The 26,665-nt window shown below is 36.5% G+C and overlaps 1 protein-coding gene across 3 annotated transcripts in view; it reads left to right on the top strand.

Annotated features, from left to right (window-relative positions):
- Window positions 1–15,632: 15,632 nt before the first annotated feature.
- The window catches only part of LOC109433126 (adventurous-gliding motility protein Z), a 36,861-nt gene continuing 25,828 nt past the window's right edge, over window positions 15,633–26,665 (top strand). Inside the window, exon 1 of one of the 3 annotated variants that reach the window (XM_029855143.2) lies at window positions 15,633–15,815. The gene's annotated coding sequence lies outside the window, so the exon portion shown is untranslated. Of the gene's footprint in view, window positions 15,816–16,122; window positions 16,276–16,320; window positions 16,575–26,665 lie in introns of those variants that run through there. The other 2 variants (XM_019709519.3, XM_019709521.3) reach the window with 2 other exon arrangements.

The raw sequence follows: 26,665 nt of genomic DNA, 5'->3' as shown, positions 1-26,665 counted from the left end.
GTGTGTTTTATTGTGAACAATAAAAGCAGTCATATATTTATAATATTTACCATGTAATGAATGGTCATTTTTTATCCGGGCGAAGACATAAATTCTATTTGATGCAAACTCGCAGTTTTATTTACTTTTTCGCACTTATGAAGACTCAGTGCGCAGTCCAGTGGTGAACTAAATGCGGTATATTAGCAGTTTTCCTGCACAGCATTTGGAAATTAGCAGTCATAAGGCGAACTCCTCCTTATAAACCTAAAATTAGATAGTTTTTATGAGAGAATATTTATATTATTCTACAATCGTCATCATTGAAAATTCAAAAGCAGTTTTCTCACTGTTTTTGCTTAGATTTGTCAAAAGTTTGATTTTTAGAAGCACAGAAGGAGATCATCAATGTATCTGTCAACTGTCAAGCAAACAATATTTTAACGAATGTTAAAATCCGGGACATTTCCGGGACGCTTTGCAAAGCGGGACGACTAGTTAGAATTCGGGACTGTCCCGCACAATCCGGGACGTCTGGTCACTTCAATCTAGGAATTTCTGATCCTAAGGGGCCATCTCGATTTAGGTTTTTATATGAGTCGTTTAAATATTAATGTCCCAGATAGGGCATGATTCATTTATCTGATAATTGATTTTTGCCCGATATGACCTGAAAGTAGGCCATCAAAAATGAGATTGCTGAAATCTTATGGTGCTCTTTTACTTCAGAGCACTGTGCATTAAATTTTGGAAACCGTTTACAAGTTAAAATAGAGGAAATTAACTATTCTCGGCCGTTTTGTTCTCTTCGTCTTTGTGGGTTTTTTTGAAACCTATTGAACTCAGAGTTGGTTTCAAATCCTTCCCAACTAAGCTGAATTATATGGCCAAGTTTCAGGCAATTTGGCTGACAAAAACCCCCCATGACGAAGAGAACAAACCTGCCGATAATACCCATTGTCACCCTAGCACATTTAACACAAAAATAAAACTTGTGATAGGGTAAAAAATATAATTTGGACATGTATATAATTTAGACATGCACGGCGATATATGTCTTGTTCCGGAGAGCTAATTAAAGTAGATACTTCTCAATATCAATTATTGAATCAAACTGACCCTATTCTGATGAATTCCGTTGAAAATAAGCTTAACAATTACGAATTTACTTCAAAATTATCGAAAATGTAATTTTTTTCACTAAAACCCCTCAAATGCACAGGTATGCAAGACGACATACACTTCACAGTCACATCATGCAATATTCACCCTAAAATCGTTAAAATAATAATTGTAAGAAATTTAAATGCCTTATTTCAATGAAAAATGTTCAATAAAGAAGCATTAGGCAGCCAATCTCTTAACATTCATCTAGAACGCTTAAAATAGGTGGTGTCCAAAATACATTTCATGTTTTCTACTGTTAATATATTTTGGTCATCTGACGAACTACATGGGGATGCTGTGCGATTGCATACTTGGGGGCGTATTCTGTGGGTCTGGCGATATTTTCTCAATTTTAACAAAAACTGTCATATTTATCAAACTGGATGTCTGTTAAGCGGAGAAATTCGATAATTTGCAGGAAAATATTTGTTAATTTATGCTACTTCCATGATTTAGCAGTACACATGGCTAAACATTGAGATAATTGCCCTGTCCAAATTATATATATACCTGAGGGTGTCCAAAACATATATGTATTTGGTGACCAAAATGCAATTCTAACAGGCGATTTGAAATTATAATTATCTCAGCTTAAAATGCTTTCGTTAAGGTTTTTGTCACCAGAAACGCAAAGTACAATCATATTATAAGCGTATTAGAAACTTTTCAAAATAATCAATTGCTTTCTAAGGAAGCTAGGGGACGATTTTTTCCAACGTTGTCCTCAGCCTGTCCAAAATGCATGAATTACCCTAGGATGCCCCCAAGGAGAGCCTTGTCATCGCTTTTGTGGAATCTCGTTGCAGATAGGTAAAAATGAATGAGACCGGAAGACGTATTAAGAACTTCAACATCGTCTGACCTTCACCCTGGATTTTCCTTACTTGAGCCGCAAATCTGTCAAGGAATATTTATACATTTGGCTATAAATAGCGCTGGTTCAACTCCGAATATCGAACCGGCTTTTCCAATGCGAAGTAAATATAATTTTCTCAAACGATCCAGCAGACTTGTCGGATGTGTCCATTTCCATTCCCCATAGCGCACCGCAAGTAATGGGAAACAAAGGAAAGAAAGTGGCGCGTAATAAATAAAGGAAAGAGTAAGCAAATTGGATTAACACGCGCCTAGCCTATCGCGATGATGATGGAATGACCGGCGCGGTAGCTTGACTATAACCAAACCATCTCCCGCGCTGCAGTCAGTGGTAGGCACTGTGAGTGACTTGGCGTCAAATGTGCATTAATTGATCGTCATCAGCATGCACCATGCACCCATTTCTTCACATTCTTCCAGTGGACCACGATGCCGATGGATCGTACAGCAGAGTTTCTCAAACTCCACTGGTGGATCGCGGAGGTTCGATCGGTATCATGAATGGTTCAAAAATGATCACCAGGTGGATGTGGAGGGGTCCAAGGAAGTGTGACTCAACATGTCCCTAATTCGGTATACAAAAAAAAACGTTTTAGAGGGTGGGGATGGGAGAGGAAAGGGATAATAATTTCTGAAAATTTCAGGACGTCATATTTAAACCGGAAAAATCTTGGGAACCCATATCGTATAGAGGATCTTGCCAGTTAAGTAGTACAACAAGGGATAGTCTGAACTGAACCCGGCAGTGCATTCGTATGGTTTACTTCTTCTCGGGGCATGTTTGGCCTTTCGTTTGAAATTGGAGTGTTTGTATACGTACCTACTACCCATATATTTGACCGGCATCGCCACGACAAGGGATAACATAAACAATCATTTGCTGCTGCGTGCAAGCTGTGCATTTCTTCCCAGTGCAGTGGCCTATACCAATGTATGTATTGACGAATTTCGCCCCAACTCGTCTTCGGGGTTGGCAGCACCCCCTCAGAATGTTATGAAATTTTGTAGGTTTCAAGACTTTACCTTTTCAAGCAACTTTGCGTATTTTGTTTTTTCAAAATTAACCTAGACTAACATTTAAAAAGAGTCAAAGTTCTTTAACCGTTTTTTTTTTCACAAAAAATAACTCGAATATGATAAGATGTACAAAAAAGTGATGTATGGGTGACATTTAGAGAATTGTCCACGCTTTCATGAAAAAATATTTTAAAAATTCTAAATACATTTGTACACGCTAAAAAATATATTTTAAAAATTAAAAGTCAATTTACAGAAAATGCCCACTTTTTTATGTTTTGAAATTTTTTTCCAAGAAAGTCAATAGGTTAGGCAACAAACTTACCTCCATACATCACAAGATGGGCAATTTTAAGGAAAAAAAGTTTTTCTAACAAAAACTTTTTCATGTTAGTTTTTTTAGCGTGTTGCGCATTAACCGTTTTTTCACAAAAAATATAACTCGAATATGATAAGTTGTACAAAAAAGTGATGTATGGGGGACTTTTAGGGAATTGTCCAAGCTTTCAAGAAAACATATTTAAAAAATATAAAAAAATGTTTTACACGCTAAAAAATATCTTTTCAAAATTAAAAGTCAATTTACAGAAAAAGTCCACTTTTTTATGTTTTGAATTTTTTTCCCCAAGAAAGACAATATAGTTGCCTAACTTTCCTCCATACATCACAAGATGGGCACTTTTAAGGAAAAAAAATTTTCTAAAAAAAACTTTTTCATTTTATTTTTTTTTGCGTGTTGTGCATTAACTCGTACAGTAATGTATCCAGAATCCTAATGACAATCCATTAAAACCTAATGGGCTCAACTACTTTTTTAATATCTTAACGTGCTTGACATTGAAAACGTGCTTGATATTGGAAAGGGCTCAAGACAAATTTGCTTTTAGGGTTTTATATCAATGAAAACGCTTGTGTATTGATGAAATATGTACATATGTATATGTGTATTCAATTATTTTCTTTTCTACAATATATACATCCTTCTTTTATACATTCTATTGTAACGTTTTTTGAATATTAGATCTTTAGTCTATCTGAAACAAAGTAAACTTTTTTGGATTATCTTTTGAATTCGAAAACTTCTTCGCTTCAATTTGATTTTCAGAAATTGGCACAAATGAATGAAATTTTTGTGTACCAGGTATTGTTTTTACGTGACTGTATGTGTATAGTTCTTCAAGTTCATCCGTCATTTTTGCATATTGTTCATTTGAAATAAAGCAGAAGTTCAATTTTATTATATGTATATCTGACTGTTTAACTGCCCAGTCATACAGTTCTCGAGGAGTTGTGATTGTGTTTCCATAATCTCGAGCAAGACTTGCTCGTTTTGCCATTCGCTTGAGAGTACCTCCAACAGCGTCACATGGACCTTTGCCATGTGAAGTTGCGAAGAAGTGCCATTCTGCTTCCAATCCATAATTGGACCGAAAACTGCACAAACTGGCAAATTTTTTTTTGTTCTTATAATGAGCTGCTGCTCCATCTGACATGAAAGTAATTTTTGAGAAATCAATCGATTGTTTAATGAAATCCAGCAGTTTTGATATAAATAACTGAACTGCTGTTGTATCGTGTGTAAGTACTTCAGATATTATTATAAAGCTCAAGTTTTCCAACTTATTTTCTTTTCTGTAGTATACTTCAAAGGGGTGAATGGTAGCTAGAGAATTATTCCAATGGTAACCTTGAGCTGAATTTTGAATGATAAATGAATAATTTTCTGAAAAGTCACAAATTGTTAATACTTCACCCTGTTTAAGAGATTCTTTTTTATCCCGCAAAAATGAGGATTGTTCTTTATAAATGAAATCATGAGTTATAAGCTTATCAACTTTTTCTACAAAATACGGAACAAACTCGTCTATAGTCTTAGAAAAAGTTTCCAAATTGCATCGATCAGTGGTAAGCCATTGTTGAAATAAAACCGATTCTTTATCATTCGCTTCTAATAATGATGTTAGTTCACTGGTTCTAGGCACTCAATAATACAATTTCAGCAAACAGAATGCTGTTTTAAGCATTCAGATATCAAAACAAGCTGAGAAACAGGTTCTATTCCAGTTGGGATGTAACGCCAAGAAAAAGAAGGCACCCAATCAAACAAAGTTGTAATGCCCATTGAGTGTTATTAAATGGGTATAAGGATTCTTGATACATCCTGTACGAGTTAATGCGCAACACGCTAAAAAAAATAACATGAAAAAGTTTTTGTTAGAAAAACTTTTTTTCCTTAAAAGTGCCCATCTTGTGATATATGGAGGAAAGTTAGGCAACAATATTGACTTTCTTGGAAAAAAAATTCAAAACATAAAAAAGTGGGCATTTTCTATAAATTGACTTTAAATTTTAAAAATATATTTTTTAGCGTGTAAAAATGTATTTAGAATTTTTAAAATATTTTTTCATGAAATCTTGGACAATTCTCTAAAAGTCCCCCATACAACACTTTTGTATAGGTCTTGTCATTTTTGAGTTACATCGATTTTAAAAAAATCTTCGAAAAAAAATTAGGCCCTCTTCAAATGTTACTCTTGAAAATTTTCGAAAATTTAAGTATGCAAAGTTGCTTATAAAAACCTAGTCTTTATGCCCATCAAGTTTCATTCGATTCTGAGAGGGTGTTGCCAACCACTGGTCGAGTTGGCGCGAAATTCGTCTATTGTAGATAGCAACATATCGCGATCTTTTCCATTCTACTGAGGTGAAAACCGATAGCAAAATACTAAATATATTAATGATTAATATTGAATATTTCATATTTAATATTAAATCTACATCGCTTAGTTTTAGTTACGGATTGGCATGAAGTGCATGAAACTTTAGGGTACTTCAGAGTTCGAAACTTTAGGGTACTGACACTACTCACTTTGAAAAATCATGACTCAAGAACGAAGCATCGTAGAAACTTTTTTGTTTTTAGAAAATGAAGGCAAATTTTCTCGGAACACCAAAAAAAATATGAAGTAGAAAAAGTTTTCCACAAAATTTTCCACAGTTGAGAAAATTTGTAAAGAAAAGCCGGAAAAACTATGTCCGAACTCGTGGAAAATTTTCAAAAGAAATATTTTTGAGAAGGGTATTTTATAAGTTTTAATCGCTGAAATTTTTGGAATGCCTTTTTTTTTAAAATCATAACTCAAGAACGAAGCATCGTTGAAACAAAGTTTTTTAATGAATATATGTAAAAGCAAATTTTACTCAGGAATCCAAAAAAAATATGAAGTGGAAAAAGTTTCCTACAAAAATTTCCACCGTTGAGAATATTAATAATGTAAGCCGGAAAAACTATGCCCGAATACGCGGGAAATAAAAACAACAAATTTTTGAGAAGGTGATTTCATAAGCTTTGATCGCTGAAATTTTTGTAATGCACCTTTTATTCTTTCCTGAGTTATGGCCAATTTTGTGAAAAATGACCAGGTAAGCCTATATTATATGGTAATTTTTCACCAAATTGACCATAACTCAGGAACGAAAAAAAAAGTGTATTCCAAAAATTTCAGCAATCCAAACCTATAAAATCACCTCCTCAAAAATATTTTTTTTTTGGAAATTTTCCGTGAGTTCAGCCATAGTTTTTCCGGCTTTTCATTGTTCTCAACGGTCAAAATTTTGTGGAAAACTTTTTCCATTCCATTTTTTTTTAATTCGTGAGAAAATTTACTTTCATTTTCATTAAAAAAAAAACTTTGTTTCTACGATTCTTCGTTCTTGAGTTATGATTTTTCTAAAGAAGGCTAATATGGCACGTTTGGACATTTTTCAACAAAATTGGCCAAAACTCAAAGACGAAAAAAGTGCATTTCAGCGATTAAGGTTTATGTAAAAATATTCTCAATTTTTTTTTTGAAAATTTTCCACTAGTTTGGGCATAGTTTTTAAGGCCTTTCTTTACGAATTTTCTCAACTGTGGAAAATTTTGTGGAACACTTTTTGCACTTCATATATATATATTTTTTTGATTTGGAGAAAATTTGCTTTCAGTTTCAAACATAATTTTGTTTCTACGATGCTTCGTTCTTGAGTTAGATTTTTAAAAGTAAGTAGTGTCAGGGGAAAACAAAAAAATGGACAAACACACATAAAAAATCTGCCTTAAATCATGGATAATTAATTATTTATCTAAGCCAAAATATTAAAGTTTGTCAATTAATTACTGATAATCGAATTTAAACTATTTAGACCGAATATCGTTGAATATCGTTGGTAGAAGAATTCCAGCTGGAACTTTTTTCTATTTTCCATTCAAATAAACATTTTCATCATATTTTGTGCAGATTGCTGGGATAATAGTGGCTTAATAGTCCGCTCTTTGCATAAATCTTTGAAAATCCCAAAAAAAATCTTATGTTTCTACCCAATGCAATGTCTTTGGACTAGGGGAGATCGTAGCAGGCTGCGCGCGCGAGTGGCTGCGTTTTCAAAACCGTCTGTCACGCGTTTTCTTTGTTCCGCGTTTTGATTATGGCACGGTGTGTCTGGTAGAACAAAATTAACTTAAAAAAATCGGTATCGCTAAAACACCCACCAAACGAAAGCTGAAGGTCCCCTCTTTCATTTGAGACTAAAACGACTACTGTCTTTGAGACTTGTGTGTTTTTTTCTCTTTTCAACCTTGAGTGTAGCCAAATGGGCTTGTATGAGGTCGCCCATTAGTAACGTGTCCTTTTTAAAGAGTAAACGGGTCAAATCAAAAATTAAAAACTTCCCTTCAAAATTTTGCTTAGACATAAAGTGCAAAAAAAAATATTTAAGGCAGTTGAAATAGAATTTGAGCAGCATTTGGGCATATGTACAAATAAACTTCACTTTTACACATGTGGAAGTAGTTATTGCGGCTGCAATTTTCTTAGTTTTTATTGGCAGTGTCTCATGATTTTTAAATCAAAGTAGGCCGAGTAATGTCAACAAAAATAGAACATTCATCAAAGTAGCTCGGATCACGAGGTACAACATTTGGAAGGTAATTATTTCGGAAAACTTAAAGTTTATCAATGATGCAATTTAAATCGTTCAAAAGCATGAATAAAACGATCTAGAACTTCACACCAATTTTATCAACGTGAAGGTCTGTCTTATATTGCGTGACTCGGATAGAACTATCACATGCCGGTATTTGTTCAATTTGTGCACCTTTATGGTACCTAAGACTTAAACATTTTTAGTTAATTTAAGCTATTGCAGTTCGGTATAGCTCCTGACTTTTAAAGAAACAACTACAAAAAGACCCCCATAAGTGACGTGGAAAATCAAACAAACGTATTGTGTTTGAAGAAGTTTTTTTCCTCCACAACTATCATCCAAAGCAGTTAATATTCACAGCTTTAGATTTGTTTAGTAAAATTAACAGGTAATTAGACATAAAAATTATTAGTAACCGTATATCTTTGTAAACAGGTAGCCTTATTCAACTGACAAAAATAGAACAATTATGCTACATGTCTAACGGTTGCACAATATATATGTACTAAGAACAATGTGCTAAGATGTCGGTTATCAATAGTTTGATCTTCTGCTAGCATCATGGAATTATAGACGAGTTGGCAACTTTTCATTTAATTCTACAGCTTTATTGACATATACACATGATTTACAATAAAGTACATAATATGTCTGAACACATACATAGAGATAGCAGTTAGTACTACCCCACAAAAAAAAAGTTCGGGCTCGCTCATTTAAATTTATCTCTTTTAATGGTGAGAATATACCCATTAGATTTACTCTCTATGAGTTTAAATATTATTTGAAACCTTCTACATGGAAAAGCGGTACTTGCTGCAAGAACTACAACTTCTCATAAAGGGCAAATGGGGCAGATCTAGGGCTACTACCGATGACGCAGAAAGAAATTGCTCGTTGCAGTTGTGTTCTAGATGCTACAGGGAGATGATCAAAGGCAAGCAACTTGTTTGCACTAAAGCTGAAGTATATTGAAACTAGCTGAACATCATTCAGACTTCTCATAAAGTTGCTGCGGTTGCTGAATATTTGTGGGCAAAACCCAGAGATCAGGCTGATCAGATGAAGCTCTCAAATATTCATGAACTGCCATCCAAATGGAAACCGGCGTCAACGAGTGACCAGAACAGTAAACCGATTTTGTTCACCGATGATATGTTTTTGATAACCAAAAGGGCCCATAAAGCCACAGCTGCAAAGGCGTGGGTATCCAGCATAACCATGTTGAGGATGACGGGTTTGATTCCCGGTCAGTCCAGGACCTTTTCGTGAAGGAAATTTAATGAGCATGCAGTATTTTCGTGCAAGTCACACGCATGCACATGCAAAATAGTAATTGGCAAAATAAGTTTTTAGTGAAAGTGCTTGTAGGAGATAAAATAAGAAAATGTGAAACAAATCGAACACTTTAATTTATTCTTATTATATATCCTACAGTGCTCATAGAACAGGCTAAGAAGCAGGCTTTGTCCCTGTAGGGACGTTACGCCAAGAAGATGAATACGTAAGTAAACATGTGTCTAGGGTACCAGACGCGCATTGTAGTTAAGAAGCTGTTTGAGGAGAATATATGACGAAGTCACACCCCGAAATTTCAAGAGCATAAATCTGAAGAACCAAATAACGGTATGTGCTGTAAAGCTGGGCGATTGGTGACCTGCTGGTACCAGTCAAATACGAGACCCTAAAGACGTATACGCATCTGTCATAGGATGCAAACACATTATTGGAATTCAAAGGAACGGCATATAACTCGATTTTATACTCACTGTTCTAGTACTTTCACCACACTGTCCATAAACACAAAACTGTCGTTTGCTGGATTTCCCATTCACATGGGACTCTTATGCTTTTATGGGTAGAATAAAAAACATAATATAAAAAATATATCGTCGGAAAGTGATGCTTGCAATGGAAAAACAGTGTTTTGCCATAAATGTGTTCTTCAAAAAAATGAAAAAATATCATATCTCTTCAAAAAAAAATGTTCAAGAGCCGCCGATAGAACTTTCTCATTTAAGTCTCAAATGAAAGGGCTTTCGTTTGGTGGGTGTCTTAGCGATACCGATTTTTTAAAATTAATGTTGCCCACCAGACACACCGTGGATGGCCAACCAAATTGAAAACGGCTGGTTGGGCTATGCCTCAAGCTATGCCTTCTGGCAAGTTTACCTCGAAAAGTGCTTGCCAAGTGATCTTGATCAGGTTGTCTCCCAACCAATTCAGCTCATTTTTGAAATGACACAAGCTTGTAGTATACTCTAAAAGCATGGGACACAAAAAATTAACTTCTGTACACTTTTTGAGTTCTATTTTGGTGCCATATCAACTGTGCGAAATTTCAGCTCGATCAGAAAAACTATATTTTAGCGCCAGCCTTTTTAAGTTTTTATCCGATTTACTATGGGGAAAATAACTTTTTCAAAGAAAAATCGCCACAGGTTGCCCCTTAATCCCTAAAAATATATCGATGAATGATTTCTGTTGGCAATTTTACGAGGAACAAACCCTCTGAGACCGCAAAGCGATCTAAAGTGCCGCACACAATGCATACGTTTGCGTGTGCGTGACAGTACTTTGATAGATTTCCCATGGGAAAACTGTCAAAAAAACGCAAATCTCGACGGAACGGACGCTATGTGTTCCAGGCTTAAGACATGTGCAAAAAGTTATTGACTGAAAACCGAATGGCAGGTCAACGCTGTTAAACATGTAAAGAATAACAATAAATAATAAAATCTCGTCATTTTATCGATCGGGTAAGGCTTAACAACTTTTTTGCAATTTCTCATCGTAATAGGCTGTTTTACCTCACGCAAATCTGACAGGAAAAGGCCTACTTTCCCACGCCAAATTAACAGTGCTGTAATGGTTCATTACAGCACTGATTTGCGTTGCGTAATGAACCGTTACAGCACTGTTTTCCGTTTTGATCAACTTCTTGATGCTTTCTGGACGCAGTTTTGAAAAAAATGTGACAACTGCACAGTATAACCTGCTATGATCGGATTTTCTCGAACATGGTTATGAGCATTAGTATACAGTTTGATGAAAAAGTTTTGTAAAAACTATCCTCAAGCGGTAATTTATGAACTTGCAAAAAATGTTGTACGCAATTCGGTGCAGAACTCGATTTTTACAGCACTCGTTGTAATTATCCAACTCGGCAAGCCTCGTTGAGGGCCCATATAGCCGAGGCGGTAAACGCACGGGTATTCAGCATGACCATGCTGAGGGTGACGGGTTCGATTCCCGGTCGGTCCAGGATCTTTTTGTAAAGGAAATTTCCTTGACTTCCTTGGGCATAGAGTATCTTCGTGCCTGCCACACGATATACACATGCAAAATGGTCATTTTTTTTTTTACTATTTCTTTATTTTACAGGCCTAGACGCCCGAAGGCTTTACGAGGCCAATAGAATCTTTTTTCATTTTGAATTAGATAAACTAACAGAATCACAACCACTCTGTGACTCTTGAATACCACACAATTTTTTCTTCTCCTTTCCGCGCTTAGTTGACAGCCGCCGTTTATTGGTTTCACAATTGATCTCATATGGTGAAGATGAGCTATCGGTCTCGCCGTCGTCGTTGTCGTCGCCGTCACCTCCATTCGTGCTCTGTTGGTCTACTTGGTCAGCTTGATTTGTAGGTACACACTTAGAAATTCTGAAATTTCCACGAAACGGAATCACCAAAAAACGTAAATGTTTTCAAGACTGAATCACAAATTGGACTCAATTTTACGCGCATCATGTAAGTGCTGGTTGGTTAACAAATTCGTATCACCAGAAACGTAGAATCAGTATCACGTTTATCAGCCACCTTCCAACTCGGTGAAATAGCCGAGTGGTAAGAGATGTGGCTCACGATCAGCAGATCCGGTGTTCGAATCCCATGCATGACAATATTTTACTTGTCTATGTTTTATCTGTCAAATCGGTTTTAGCGATTGCTAGACGCTAAGGAAAAATAAGTTTTATTTTGGGGTGTCTTGAAAGACGTAAATTTACATGTTATAACCTCTAAATTTGTGTTTCTGAAGATGCTCGTATATGTCAGGTTCAGGACACTTAAAAGTACATGATATTTTCTTGGTGTGTACGCTATTGTTTTCGCGTTCGATAAGCGCACACTTACTTCTCGCCACTATTTCGATGAATGTTTCAGGGGAGGATGGGGTCGATTGACTGCTGCATATCGGTGGGAAATCGGCATCGGAGAAAATTTGTTCGTTTGATTGAGGGGGAGCTGCCGCTGTTGCTGCTGCTGCTGTTGTTCTTGTTTCGGGTACGGTCTCTTCCAAGCACCTCTGCTTGGGATGAACCGGCCTGGAGCACCGCCTACAAGTTCGAATTTGGTTCAAGTGCTCCACATAGCAAATCTCGTCGGCTATTGTGAGATATGAAGGGATCGGTTGTTTGATCCTCATCAATAGCACTCGAACCCCGTTTGGTATACCGACAAAGTAATTCTTCCAACGTTCTGTTTGTATGGAAAACACATCCCCGTACTTCATCATGAAGTTAGCGACGGTGGTGTGGGGGACAGAAGGGGGCAGGTCATGTACTCGTACCGACACCGCTTCGCTGTCCACATACACCGGGATTTTGAACTGCTTGTCCTTCCAAACAAAAGTTCGTTTGATATTGTGCGCTTTCTCATAGCGCAGCGCCGTATCATGATCCACCATTTCGATGTACACACAGTTACGCGTGTTGTGTAACTGGATACTTTTAACATCCGAAAGATTTAACTTGAGATCATTTTGAAGAAACTGCTCAACTTTTCGCACATCGGGTCGCCCGGGAACTATACTTAAATCAACGATTAATGTGTTTTTGCGAAAACTACTCATTTTACCGATTCAAAGCACGGGGGATCTGGTGAAAGCGTCTGGAGGCTACGAGTGCAGACTGTCAACTGAAAAAAATGGTCATTGGCAGAGGAAGTTCTCAGTTAAAAACTGTGGAAGTGCTCATAGAACACTAAGCTGAGAAGCAGGCTTTGTCCCAGTGAGGACGTTACGCCAAGAAGAGGAGAGAGGAGGCAAGCCTCGTTGGATAAATGTACGACTCGTGCTGTAAAAATCGTCATTCTGCACCTTGTTGCGTAAACTACTATTTCCATGAATGTCGCATCGCATTGCGGTCTTCGGAGGTATGATTCCTCGTAGAACTCAAAAAGTATACAGAAGTTGAAGTTTTTCCATTTTTTATATTTTCCCATATAAACCGTGTACCAGGCTAAAACTCTAACCACAGTCAAAAAATCAGCATAATCAATTTCAAGACAGCTGGGATATTGCAGTAGGTGTAAATTGGGTGGCAGCATCTGATAGGAGACTCGACTGTATATGTTTATCTGACTATTATTTAGCGGATCACGTAGAGTTGAATATTATAATTCGCGACTTATTCCTTTCGGGGTGTTCAAACTCTTAAAAACAGAGTTTTGCTGTAACTTTTTCTAGATATTTTTGGGAATTTTCAAATGTTCTACAACGATGTTCTGCATGTTAATACACATATTAAATATATAAGAGGCGAATGAACCTGTATAATAAAAAAAATAATTATATTAAATATATAGAAAAATGTTAAAGCTACAATGTTGCCGACTTGAGAGAAATCACGCATTTTGTTATATTGAATAACTTTATAGAACATTTGATAATTCTAAAAATATCTGGAAAAGTTACAACAAATAAAATGGGTTTGAGGGGTTGATCACAAATAATGTCTTATATCTCTAGAAATTGAGCAGATATGACAAAAGTTTGTACGGCAGGTTTTCTACAACTTTGCTGAAGACATAAACACGCTATCTTCACTTATGAAAAAAAAAAATCAAATTTCTATCTCACTTCTAGGTGGATTAATCGCATTAGTGATAGTTTCTAAAAGAAATCAATTTGTCATGCCCAAAATAATTTGGATTACATAATTGGGCCTTTGGAAGCAGTGTGCATCGCCTTGACCCAGAGCGTTCATGATTAACAAAAAAAATCATGAATCATCTCATCATTGTTAATTAAAACTCCAATTTTTGTGATTAATGATTATGATTTATGAATAATTGAATTTTTAGGATGATTAATGATTATAATTAGTTTATTAAATTTGGGTTTATCTGTGCAACTTCATGTACAGCAATTCGTATTACCGAACGCAACCAGCACAAAAATCAGTAAAATTGGCTGATTACCAGCAAAACAAATCGCAGTGAATGTTCAGAATGAGTTAGAAAAAAGAAAAAGTTGGCTACGCCTTGACGCGCCAATAATGCAATCAATGGTTGAAAGCCTATGGTAACTATAGTTTATATTATAGACACTATAGATTCCATAGACTCGCGGAGACATGGTTGAGCAATACGATTTAGTGTGTTTCGCCGTGAATTTAGAGTGACGTCATGCTCGTTTGGCTATACGAATTGACAGCTCGTTTGGCTACAGTTGTCTTCGCCTCCGCGAGTCTATGGAATCTATAGTGTCAATAGTTTATATAGCTACTCGCATGTCAAAGCTTTGTCGACCCAATTTCCAGAAATCCCAAGTTAGAAGTTGTATTTTCCAAAATGTTTACAAATTTTTATTTTTTTTAACTGTATTAACGAGATTTTTAGCCTTAGGCTAGTTCATCTCGGGACCCGCACTTTACTTCCCTTCCGAAGGAAGAACTCACATTTTGTGAGTATGTCGGGAGAGGGATTCGATCCCAGGTCCTCGGCGTGACAGTCACAGGCTTTAACCATCACACCAGATCCGCTCCAATTGTTTACAATTGTTTTCTCAGAAAAAAAGGGTAAACCATGTCCGTAAGGTTAATTTTTCTGATTTATTATTCAGGCCTCAAATTAAAAAAAATGGAACAAAAATTGTCAGAAATATTATTATTTTTGGCAGTCATATGTTTTTTGGGAGTGGCCCATACATTTGAACGAGGGTGTAGTAACAAAAATTTAATTCATAGCATTCGCTCTTTTCTCTGAACTTAAAATCCCATTCGAAGAAAGCTAATAGTTAATATTGTTCTGATCGTCATCGAAATGCCACCCATTTAGCGTGAGTATAATGTATCAGCAAGCTGCTCCCATCTGGCAGCAGCGTACATATCGTCGGTTTCCTGCAATAGGGGCACAACTCAAAAAATGTGAATTTTCAGAATAAGCGTTTGAAAATTGGCAATCATGAAGCACCTCCTGCAAATTCACTTATTTCTCTCATCATTTGACAAAAGTAAACAAATTTTGATTGTTGTATCATTGAAAGGGGCTGAAGGACTATCTGTTTCATGAATTTTTGACTACTATTTTTCAACGACTATTGAAAAAGTTGACTGATTTTGAGTTGTGCCCTTACTGCGGAAAATTGCTGCAAATGCCCAAATCTCGCGTTTCACAACGAATTTTTAAACGGGTCTTTGTGAGATGAAATTTTACATAGTTTTTCATAATTTGCCATCAAAATCTCAAAAATGACAAATTTTGAGTTGTGCCCCTATTGCAGGAAACCGACGATATAGCCACTTCATGCACGTTTCCTGATGATGATTACCACTGCGTTGTTGGCTGCCGGCCGACCGATCACGCTGCTCATTGAAGAGAACCTAGAACACGGAGACGCTCGATCCTTTTCTCAGTCCATCCCCAGTGCTTGATCGGTTAACATCGTTCTCCCTAGAGACGGACACTAGGCGGAAGGTGCTAAGCTACAGCCAAGACTAGTCAGTAGTGTCGCGCCCACTGCGGTGTGCTGTGTTAGCCGAAAATTACCCCCAGCAGAAGTAGGACCCATTTCAAGCGAAGAAGGTTTGTTTAAGTTTTTCCCGAAAAAGTCTAAGTGATAAAGATTGCTCAAGTCAAGTGTCTCTTAAGAGCGTGTAACTTGAGAAGTTTTTTTTTTCTTGATGTTTTCCACATTTGGTCGTTTGAAATCCCGAAACATTGCCGGATTGCACCAAGTGGTGCAGTCGGTGCATTGCATGCATATGTTGTTGGAAAATGAATGAAGAAGCAGAAATGTTGTGTCGCATTACATGTGGAACCGCATGCGTTCTGATTTGGGTGTTTAGCAGTGCACAGCAAAGTGATGTGTGTTTGTTCTAACGAACCGCAGAGATATCCGACGATGGTCGAGCAGTCTACATTGGTCCAGGGACCGGACCGCACGTGTTCAGCTTGTGTTGAGAAGAAGTGTGATAAGTGACTTTTGGGGCTGTAGTTTAGTGATAATTTTTTTGAAAAGTGCCACACTGATTCCTCCAAGAAGGTATTGACATGGAAAATATTCGACATAAATCAAAATTACCATTGGAGTAATTATAATGGATGGCGTCTGCCAAGTGCTACTGTGCATATAAAACTTGATAAGTTTGGAACGAAGATGAACCATGAACTCCTCTGCTCTGATGTTCTTTAGTGATCTACGAGTTTCGAATGCCACACAGTATCAAAAAGGAGAGGGATTATCAGTTTTCGCGTAATACGCGCTGTTCGAAAGGTCAAGTCCGTTCAGCGAGTGTTGTTCCATTGTATTGTTGAACAGTTCCTACAATCAGTCTGTCAGCTGTAAGACATTTCCTATTCTCTGTTCAATAACTTATAGCATAGTCCCATCAAGTAGTACTTTGTGTTACCATCAGTATTAGGAACATTTTTTATACATTCTTTCATTTTGACTCTAGGATATCAATTGATGAAAAAGAAATAACTTTTCGTCTTCTATCTGGTATTACATCTCAACTATGACACGACACACCCTGCTACACGATCTATGAACACTTTTACATCCCGAGTAGGGAAAAAGATCTCAATAATAGTACCGTGATTTCGGGTGAAATTGATCAGTGGGGTGAAATTGAACGACGTGAGGACAATTTTTATTTATCAAAAATAAAGCTTCGAACTTAAAATAATTTATAGAAAATGACCATCATCTGCACACCAAGAAAATATCATGTAATTTTAAGTGTCCTGAACCTGACATATACGAGCATCTTCATGAACACAAATTTCGAGGTTGGAACATGTAAATTTACGTCTTTCAAGACACCCCAAAATAAAACTTATTTTGCTTAGCGTCTAGCAATCGCTAGAACCGATTTGACAGATAAAACATAGAAAAGTAAAATAATGCCATGCATGGATTCGAACACCGGATCTGCTGATCCTGTGCCACATCTCTTACCTCTCGGCTATTTCACCGAGTTAGTAGATGGCTGATGAACGTGATAGTAGTTCTACGTTTCTGGTGAAACGAATTTGTTGACATCTAACGCAACCAACCAGCACTTACAAGATGCGCGTAAAATTGAGTTCAATTTGTGATTCAGTCTTGAATACGTTTACGTTCTTTGGTGATTCCGTTTCGTGCAAATTTCAGAATTTCCAAGTGTGTGGTTCATGGGTTATTGAATGATGAGTTTACATGTTTTACAACTAATTAGTCACAAATTTCTGTATTAAATTTAATATTTTCCGAAACTGCGTGTTTGGCGAATTTCAAGTACGCTTTCAAACTTTTGTAACCGTAGCTGTATCGCACATGGAATAAATATTCGAATGAATGTTTATAGCTGCCAAGTGTTCGCTAAACCTGATTTCGTCATCAAAAGTTCTATACATATTGATATTTATGCATAAAGTTGTACTTTTGCTAAAGTAATTACTTGTAAAGTATGAAAATTGCATACTTTTAGGCGTTTTCTTTAGATATACTAAACTTTGAACTTAAATAATTAAGAATTTACTAAACTAGGGTAAAAGCACTAGATTTCGCCCCCCTAAAGCATTGAACTATCCAAATTATTTAGTTTCATCATATATTTCCGATGATATCTATGTTCCTTTGGTGATTCTTGCTAATTATCCTTCAATCAGTGATAACCCAGCTCAAAAGTACCATTAAATGAAGATTTAATACATTAAAATGACAATTTTCAATATTGATTTATGATTTATTTTTCGCCCCCCAAAATTCAATCTTCGCCCCACCTCCGCTCTAATTTTCGCCCCCTACAGTTGCCCATAAGTTTTCCTCAATTCGATCATGGCTATCTTTAAAATTTTATTGAATACGAGTTATCCCAGCAAGCTTAGTACTGTCTTCTGCGTTTTTGAGCTATGCAAAGCAAGCGCCCCTCTGAAAAATCAAGAAAAAATTATTTTCCTGTATGCATATTATTCGTTTCCTTGAGTTTAAATTAACAGAATGAAACAATTCATTTTAGGGCTACTTATTTTGAAATCATACACTAGATATAACAAAATTTGCGAATTCGGCTGTTCTCAATCACAGCAAACTTACGACTTATTTAAATCAAACGCCAGAAATATACTTTTAAAAAAATTACGTCAAAAAGATTTTCTAATTTGAAGTACCGTCGTTCGGGGTGACATTGGGCCTAGAGGGTAACATTGGTCCACCAATCCCACGGAATCAATATAAGTCAGAGAATCTGACGGTGGATGCAAAGTGTCTTAGAATTAAGTATTCTAGTAGTCTAGCACACAATATGCATTCCCGTCATATTCTAAACGTGCATAGAGTGTTAGAGGGTGAACCCTCGTGAGTAAAAGAGGCGTGAAATTTATCACCAATTGCTCACCCCATGCAAAGTCTTTTAAAATTTATTTCATTTTCTCACCCATATTTTTTGTATTTCTTCTCATCAACGTGAACATAGTTTTAAACAAGTTTAGAAAAGTTTGACTTTTGGATTTTTTTATGTTGGACAGAAAGGTCACTTTACATCTAGACTCCTCAATTATTTATCTGATTCGGTAAATTTGCGTCACGTGAACTAATTGACATCTTTTGTACAAAATAGTAAACTATCTTCCAAAATAGATTGAGCGGGCATTCCCTTATAGAACATGACGGTTTGGAACATTCGTGCCACGAACAGTCCCAAAAATCACCCGTTTGGGGTCGTCGACGTAGCTTTTGGGGGGGGAGGGGGGTGTTTGTGATTTTGTGACGAAGTGTGACGATAGGGGGGTAGGGGTTTGTGATATGCTACGTAGCTTTCTATAGTTGGCCTATAGACAAAAAAAATCATAATAAATAAACTTTTCATTTGCATTAAGTATTATTATCCAGTAAATAAAAAAAATTGAATGACTTTTTTTTCATTCACATTATTGTAAATAACAAATAATGGAAATAAATGCCGGCTTCATATCATAAGACATGCATCTATCGGACGCAACAACTGTATTTGAGAAAGTGGTTTTGAAATCCTGCGTAAAGAATAATATATTGTGTTTGCAGACAAAAATCAATTTCGCTGAAATGCTTCTCAAGACCAATAGTTTGCTGCTTGATATAGAGTGCACTGCACGCCGCTAAGAAAAACAAAGGAAAATTTTTCTAAGCTTTTGGCATGACGGCAAGATTCCAAGAGTTCCTTATATAGTTTCTACAGGACTTCCTCGAAGAATTCATCCAAAAATTTCTTAAGAAACTCCTCTAGCAACTTTGTAAGTAATTTCTCATTGTGTTCTTCATAGGTTTCCCAAACAGGAGAAGGATAACATTTCCACAGGAATTCCTACTGGGAATCCCAGAAAAAAAAAACTTCTGAAAACATTTCAAAAGGATCTGGAGGAATCTCAGAAGAAATCCTTGAAGGAACTTCCAGAAGAATTTCAGAAGGAACTTCTGGAACAATCATAAAAGAAAATAGAGAAATTTCAAAAGAAACTCCGTGAGGAGTACCTGGAGCAATTTAGATGAAGCTTTCGGAGAAACCTTGAATAAACTTCTGGAAGAATCTTAGATTGATATTTGATTTGATATTTGTAGATTGTCAGAAGGAACTCCTGGTTTAATTTTTGAAGAAAGCACGGAAGAAATAATTGAAAGAATCCCGTAAGGAATTTCTGAAGCAATCCCGAAAATAACTTTTGGGGAATCAGAAAAGATTATCTGGATATAACTCTTGGTGAAATCTAAGAAAGAAAATTCTGGAGGAATTTCAGAAGCAACTATTGGATTCTTCGCAGAATTCTAAGATACCCTGGAGGAATCCTGGATGGAGTGAATGGAGGGTTGCTGGAAAAAGTTACTGAAGGAGTCCCGGAAAAAAAATCCTGGATAAATCCTAGAAGAAAGTCCTCGAGGAATCCCAGAAGAATCCAGGAAGGAATTTCTGAAAGAATCCAAAAAGGAACACCTGGAAGAATCATAGAAGTAACTCCTGGGAGGGTTTTGAAAGAATACCGGAGGGATTACCTACCGAGATCTTGGAATGTATATTTGAGTGAATTCCTGAAGGAAGCCAAGAAGGAACTCCTGGAGGAATCCCGAAAGGAACTTTTTTAGGAGACACAGAAGGAAGTTCTGATGGAATCTCAAAAGAAATTCCGGTTAAAATCCCTGTAGAGATGTCTAAAGAAACTACTGGTGGAAGAGAGGAGAAAAAACCTTGAAAGAACTCCTGAAGGAAACCATGGATAAACTTTTAGAAAAACCTTAGAAAAAAAAAACTCCTGGAGAAATCTCTGAAGGAGCTTTTGGAGGAATCTAAGAAGGAACACCGGAGTGAATTATTGGAGGGATCTTTGAAGGAACCTCTGAAGGAATACAATAAGTTGGAATTTTCTAATGGAATACCAAAAAAAATCATTGGAGGAATCCCAGAAGGTAGTGCTGGAGGAACTAAAAAGGGAGACATTCTCAAAAATGGGAATCCAAAAATAAACTTCTCTAGGAATTCCAAAATGAACTGCTGTAATAATTTTAGAAGAAACTCCTGCAGGGTCCTTTGAATGTCGTGGTGAATTTTATTCAAATGAAATCAATTTGATATTCCTAATAGATTTATTAGTGAACAAACTAATATCTTCGGAAGAGCTTCTAGGCAAATATGGTAGCAGAACGATGCGTGGTTTATTGAGTCATTAGCTTTGGTGATAATCTCCAATTATTGCGACGCAGGTCTTGATGTCGGCGATCTGAACCTGGCAGTCGGCAATGTTTCTTGCTATCGTTGTTTTTTCATAATATTCTATTAGCATACAAGTTAAAATTAAAATCAGAGCTAAGTTCAAGTTTTTTTTACATGAAAATTTTGTTGAGGGGGGGGGGGGGTGTTTAACAAGCTACGTCATTTATAGAGGGGGGTGTCTGAATTTGTGACGAAATGCTACGAGGGGGGAGGGGGGTATTAAAAATCGCTCGAAAAAAGCTACGTCATTTATGGACGCCCCCTTTTTGCCTTCACACCTGACTTCACAGTCAAACGTGCCAACAGTGACAGATTGGCACGTGCTTTTCTGGCTGCTCACATTTCATTTTCGCTCTCTTCCTTTTTTGCAACGATGACAGCATGACGTCGCATCATAAACGAAGTAGTTTGTGACGAGGATCGTTGAAAATTGCGTTTAAAATTGGGTGTCGAATCGACCTCCGAATTCAGTGGCCAAAAATCACAGAAGACACTCATTAAATAGATTAGAATGACCACGTTTGCATAAATGGTACATTTTGCCTCACTTTCCTCTATCTCACAAAGATCAACTTCACCTTATCCGTTATTTCCACACCCGATTTCAGTACGAGAAATAGATGGACGAAAACTGAAACACGCAATACAAATAGAACGAGACAAGGGATTTCGCCAGGGGCGAAAATTGGAAACTTAAAATTTTGTGCTCTAATTTTCGCCACCTATAAAAATAGCTAAAAATTTAAAAGTTTTATCAATTTAGCTGAATAAATAACCTGCTGTGTATTCCTAAGACTTGTATGATTATCAATGTTCATTATTTTGGGTTGGAAGAGTTGATTTTGTATGCCTTCCCAGCTTCTGATTATCGCTACTGTTTGCATTGCGTTGAAAAAAACATACATCATTACCATGACTATTTTACAATCACTAATTCGATAGATTAGTTACTGGTTTTGTGGTATACCATTAGTGCACAAGATTGATTTTTATTTGCTCTCTCAGATACGTTGAAAAGCAAACATTAATCTACCTAATTAATCACAAAAACTACGAATGTTTTATTAGGGGGGCGAAAATTAGGGAGGGGGCGAAGACTAGTGCATTTACCCTAGTATAAATTTTGCAAAGGTTTTCGCATTCTGGGGTGGTTAATTCAGATGGAAAATTTATTTTCAGCACTTACAAAGACATTTCACTGACTGATCAATTTCACCCCGAAACAAAAATTTCTGATTTTTTAATATAAATGATATTTATTGCAATAAAATGATTTGCATTAATAGTTTTAACCTCGTTGGCTGATGAAAACCGTGGTCGTACTTGTTTTAAAGCATTGAGTTTGACCTTATCGATAGCTATTCAAAAATGAGAAGCCAAAAACTGTGAAAAGTGATCAATTTCACCCGAAATCACGGTATATATTTTTATCAGTATTGACGAGATTTTTAGCCCTAGGCTAGTTCGTCTCGGGACCCACGCTTTATCTCCCTTCCGAAGGAAGAACTCACATTTAGCGAGTTTGTCGGGAGTGAATAGCATATTTTGATATGGAGATCAAACAGTGATATTGGTTTGATATAAATGACAGAAGGTAAAAGATTTAGAAATAATATATAAAATTAACTCCTACAGCATCGCCATCATACCAGTTTTAGCTCTAGTAAGATCATTGATATGATGGCAGCAAGCTTTCTATTGATCTTGAAATAACGAATTTTGATATTGGTCAGATGTTCCAGAAACATTTTTCAATTTTTTTTCCAGTATTTTTAAACCAATATTACGTTCTGATCGTCATTACACACTCAGATTCAATTTCGCTGTTCGGTAATTATTTTGCTGGAAAAATACGGTAAAGTGAAAAAATAACTGGATTTCGGTAAAAATGGCACTGTTTACAAGATTTCATTACTTTTCTTACCGAATTTTTTGTAATATGGTTATCATCTGTCAAAAAATACTGTACGTACTGTAAAATTGAACAAATACCGTCTTCAGTAAAATAAAGTACCGAACAACCGGTTAATCGTTCACATCATTACCGAAGTACTGTAAAGCGTTTAGCCCTGGTGTCGAAACGTCAAAGCAAAGTAGATCAAAAACCCAATTCAGTTTCTTTTGTGTTAAAAGTTGGTGTTTACCAGGGTACGAAAAACGGATCACGCCGAAAAACAAACGCTTTGTCCTAAGCGGTGCATGTCGGTAACAAAGGCGCTCCGCAACAAACGCATGTCAAGCGATGAGAGCAATAAAACAAACATCGCTTGCCGTGCGTGTGCCGATATTTCGGCGTTTCTGCTGAAATTTTCGACCCACATCATCGAATTCATGAGCATTTGGATGAATTAAGACTCTTGCCATCCTCAGAGTCGAGTTTCAGTTGTAAAACAATGCGAAAATCACGATGCGAATAGAACAAGACAAATATTCCTACCGTTTTTGTTGTGAATAAACTCGGGAGCGATTTTGTCATTATCTGCTAACGAAAAAACAAAGCGTTGTTGCCGTGCCTTCTTTGTTGCCTATTTTTCGCTTGCGGTGCCATATTTTGCGTACACTGGTGTTTACTTATAAAAGGTGCGAAGTTACTAAAAATCAGAAGTTATCGGACAGAGCATCGTACAGTGATAGACATTCGTTTAGCCGAGAACAAAAAAAGTGTCAGGAAACTCATACAAAAGATTTTATGATAAAACTTTTTTATCGTAGTAATAGTATATCTAGTACAGTTTTATAAAAATGTGATACATTAAACTTACATATACACTGAAACAAAACCGAGGGTAAAAACCCTTCAAATTTCATTTTTTGCCATGCCTAGACATTCGTTTAGCCGAGGTAAATGAAAAAAATGGTTTTCAATAGATTTTTTGCAATTTCGTGAGTATATTTCGAGAATATACTCCAAGGCATTTAGTTTATGACGTGTTAGCAAGATATTTAACCTTGAAAGTTTATTTATTTGTGGAATTCAGAGAAATATTATAAAAAAAATGTCCCGATAAGGAGAAGCGACGATAAACAAATTCATTTAAGAAAACTGATTTCTGTAAACACTCAAACGTAAGCTAGATTGGCAGTTTTGAAAATATGGCACAGAATTATTGTCAGAAATGTTCAAATTATTGCATAAAATGTCATGAAAAAAAAAGTAGATTGGTTTTTGGTTGGTTAAACTTTAAAATGGGATTGATAAAAGCTAAAATAAATAGTTCTGCATTAAAGTAAGTACGTGCCCTAATGCCTGTGGAGTATACCTGTTTGATACTACCATTACTAAATGAGTTAGAAGACTGCAAAGTGAAAGAACTGCAAGAAGTGTTAGATTTTGTGTACCCTGTTTATTCAAAAGCAGATGCCCATACAAAAATGCAAGATTTGGTTAAATAATTGGCTTATTTCATTCAATCTGAACAAATATATTATAAATGAGTCTTAGTTTTGAACCACATTCATTTTTAACATGATTTATTCGAAAAGAATGTCTAAATTATGAAACAAGTAGTTCATGCTAGAAATTTGAATACTTTCGGTGCCATTTCTTGAAATATGAGCCGTCCAATGTATATTATTTCAGCCAGAATACAGTCTAGAAGATATTGGGAGCTATTAGAAGACGTAATAGTAGTAAACGCTGCGATTTCTGCAAGTGAAACCATCATATTTCAACAAAACAATACTTAAATACGTGATTTTTTGATGGTTTGTGTTACTTTTTTCGCCAAATTTCAACCCGCTTTGGTCATGAAACTTTCATTAGATTCTTTTGAAACACTTCCGATAAAAATAACTACATCAAATCTCAATTGAGAAACATTTAAAATATTATGACATATTTATATGAGATGCATGCAAAATTAATATGGCAACACTTCCAAAAACGATCTAATTCATGATTTACAAGTCCATCTATAATGCAGATCACCATACAAAATGACTTTGTTGGATATTTTTCGAAATTTGATAGTTTTTTATTATGGAGTTCTAAAAATTCCAGCCGAATTGTACGGCTAAACGAATGTCTAGGCAAAAAATGACATTTGAAGGGTTTTTACCCTCGTTTTTGTGTCAGTGTATATATTACTGTGATGTATCACACTTTTATAAAACAGTACTAGATGTACTATCACTACGATAAAAAAGTTTTATCATAAAATCTATTGTATGAGTTTCCTGGCACTTTTTTGAAATTTTTTTAGCCTCGGCTAAACGAATGTCTATCACTGTATTCGCCGTTACGGGGTAAGTATTATTATGTCGGATCTGGCCATCATATCATAAAATAATTAACTTTGCCTTTCAGCATCTCCAAATGATAACTCCACAGACACACAGACGTCTAAATTCACAGCTTTTTTACGCTTAGTTTAAATATTCTGTAGTTCGCAAATCGCTTGCTGACGGCGCTCGCGTCACTTTTGCTCCTTTTTGACGTTTGCTCACTACCGCCAACTACTGGCAGGTTTGCGAAACACAACGTGATTAGTATTGGGCAATTATTTTTTTCGTGATGTCGACTTTAAGCATTTTTTTTCAAGTGATACATCTGTTTGTCTGTGCTAACTGAGATCCTCGTTTACCGCTTCGGCTATTTGGCGATTCGAAGAAAACCCGGGTAGAGATAAAACGCTGACGATCAAAATGTGATATTCAGGTATCAGTAGGTCGGCTCCAGAGGCACGTTCTGATGTGATATTGGCTTGATTGTGATAAGAGGTATAAGCACTGAACATAATATCAAAAACTTGTTTCTGGGACATCCTCCGAGCAGAAGGGAATAGCGACAGCATAAGAAAATATGTTATTTTGGCAAAATAACTGAGTAACGGAAAGAGTTATTTTCATGTTATTAACCTTCACACAAGGATGGAAACACTCAGTTGCAAAGAATTACACTCACTTGCTATTTTCTCAGCTCAGAAGCGTACTATCAAGAAACGATGTATGAACGACTTTTGCCTTTTGGTTTTGTCTAAAAGTTTGTAGAATAGAGTAGGGGTTGAACACGCATACCGAAGTCGTGAGGGAGCTGCGAAGGCAACTCTCCACGAGGTGAATGTAAATTACACTCACCTCGTGGAGAGTCGCTTTCACAGCTCTGTCACGACTTTGGTATGCGTGGGCAACCCTTACTCTATTCGGCAAAGTTTTAGACAAAACCACAAGGCAAAAGTCGTCCATACATCGTTTCTTGATTGCACGCTTCTGAGCTGAGAAAATAGCAAGTGAGTGTAACTCTTTGCAAGTGAGTGTTCCCATCCCTGCCTTCACATACCCGCCCTACGACAACTCGTTTTAAAAATGCTGGCACTTCCTCAATTTTCATCCGATTTTTTTGAAGTCGCCCTCAATCGATCATAAATTGGTGCAAGTTTATTACACTCAAGTGGACATGTAGTATCCGGAACCATTCCGGAGATATTCCGGATTATACTGGGGTGGTGGGGAGGGGTTTGTTTTGCCATACGGCTAAAAGTGATTATTTCGTGTGCTATTGTGTTTGAAAGGCCCCCGCGGAACATGTTTCAGGTGTTCTGGAGCGGCCATATCAGTTGCTACATACTTCAGTCAATTGTTTCTGCCCCATTCTCTTGAAATGATGAAGTTTGTTATGTCGCACGACATGTTTCGGTTGCACACCAGAAACGTCCCCGATGTCACCCCGTGGAACCTATGCTAGTTGTTCCGGGGTGGCCATATTAGTTG

The sequence above is a fragment of the Aedes albopictus genome, chromosome 2 (assembly GCF_035046485.1).
Source record: "Aedes albopictus strain Foshan chromosome 2, AalbF5, whole genome shotgun sequence".
NCBI lineage: Eukaryota > Metazoa > Arthropoda > Insecta > Diptera > Culicidae > Aedes > Aedes albopictus.
Note: the sequence above shows the minus strand (reverse complement) of the source record. Positions and strands in the feature narration are given on the sequence as shown.